This window comes from Grampus griseus (genome assembly GCF_964374135.1).
Source record: "Grampus griseus genome assembly, chromosome: 7".
Lineage (NCBI taxonomy): Eukaryota > Metazoa > Chordata > Mammalia > Artiodactyla > Delphinidae > Grampus > Grampus griseus.
In genome coordinates this window covers 75,902,896-75,904,701 of record NC_139001.1, presented here as the reverse complement: position 1 = coordinate 75,904,701, position 1,806 = coordinate 75,902,896, and the positions used below count along the sequence as shown (strand labels likewise).

Genomic DNA, 1,806 nt, shown 5'->3' with positions numbered 1-1,806 from the left:
TTTTTGGAGAGCAATTTACTTTATACTCACTCTATTTTGAGGAAGCATTTTTGAAGAGGGATTTACTTTATACTCACTCTATTTTGGGGAAGCATCTTTGGAAGCATCTTCATGTTGGGTCCCTTTTCACCTTTGATGTTTGTAAACCCATCTTGGTGTCACTGGATCAACAACTGCCTTGTGGCAACCTGGCTCACTCTACCTGTGGCACTGCTGGAGACCCCATGTTTGGTGTAAAAGTGATTATTAACAGGTGATGCATTTGTTCCTGGAGAAAGAACTGTTATTATCATGAATCATCCAACAAGAATGGACTGAATATTTCTGTGGAATTGTCTGATGAGACATAACTACCTCAGATTAGAAAAAATTTGCCTCAAAGCCAGTCTCAAAAGTATTCCTGGATTTGGTTGGGCCATGCAGGCTGCTGCCTATATCTTCACTCACAGGAAATGGAAGGATGACAACAGTCATTTTGAAGACATGATTGATTATTTTTGTGATATGCATGAACCACTTCAACTCTCATATTCCCAGAAGGGACTGATGTCACAGAAAATTGCACGGCTCGAAGTAATGAATTTGCTAAAAAGAATGGACTTCAAAAATATGAAAATGTCTTACATCCAAGAACTACAGGCTTTACTTTTGTAGCAGACTAAGAACGTAGATGCCGTCCATGACACCACGGTGGCATATCCTCATATCATTCCTCAGACAGAGAGGCAACTCCTCCTCAAGGACTTTCCCAAGGAAATCCACTTCCACACCCACCGATACCCAGTAGACACCCTCCCCTCGTCCAAGGAGGACCTCCAACTCTGGTACCACAGGTGGTGGGAGGAGAAAGAAGAGAGGCTGCACTTCCTCTACTGGGGGGAGAAGAAGACTTTTTACTTTATGAGACAGACTGTAATTCCACCTTGCAAGTCTGAGCTCAGGATCCTTCTGGTCAAATTGCTCCCTATACTGTACTGGACCCTGTTCAGCTCTGCAGTGTGCCTGCTCATCTGTTTGTACAGTCTTCTTCAGTGGTATTTTATAATCATCATTATCATCTTCGTGCCGCAGGAGAGAATATTTGGTGAACTGGAGATCACTGAACTTGCATGTTAACGTTTTTTAGACAAACAGCCACATTTAAATACAAAGAAAAATGAGTAAGATTGTAAGGGTCACAGTCTAAAAACCTAGGGGATATTCTGTAAATGTTTACAAATGTCTAAGTCTTTGTAAAATGAGATGCATTTTTGCACGACTATGTCAAATATTTCTTACTACCATCATTATTTGTTAAAGATATTTTGCACTTCGTTTTGTGGAAAAATACTGCTACACACACAATTTTTTTTTTAATCTCTGAATGTAATTTCAACACTGTGTAGCAGGGAGCGACCCCTGTGAAATAACTTAGGCCAGAGTATTAGTAAACAATCGTCAGGCTGTTAGCAGACAAGGTACACACAAGATTGTCTTCAAGGCCCAATCCTACTTCCTAACAAACTCCCCAGACTAGAGGCAGATTTGGGGCTCCTGGGCACTGGCCCAGATCAAGTGTTGGCACTTGCCCGTGGAGGTGAGGGCCCTTCCTCCTGGCTTCCTCTCGGCTCTTTCCCCACACTCCTTTCTATGCCAATCAAACCCTTGCATTCTTCCTTAAGACCTGAAATCAGAAACCCTTTGTCCTTAAGCTGAACAAACATTTTGATAGGAAGCCCTTAATTATTCATAAAATCTTGGCATTTAATCTTGTGCTGACCTAGACTTCAGAAGACCACCAGTGCCCTCTACTCACCAGAAAATAAG

At 41.9% G+C, this 1,806-nt stretch overlaps 1 pseudogene across 1 annotated transcript; it reads left to right on the top strand.

The window, feature by feature from the left end:
- Nucleotides 1-417: 417 nt before the first annotated feature.
- On the top strand, nucleotides 418-1,164 carry LOC309824819 (lysocardiolipin acyltransferase 1-like; annotated as a pseudogene). Its single transcript has one exon. The product of its transcript is annotated as a lysocardiolipin acyltransferase 1-like (transcript).
- The last annotated feature ends 642 nt before the right edge of the window (nucleotides 1,165-1,806 follow it).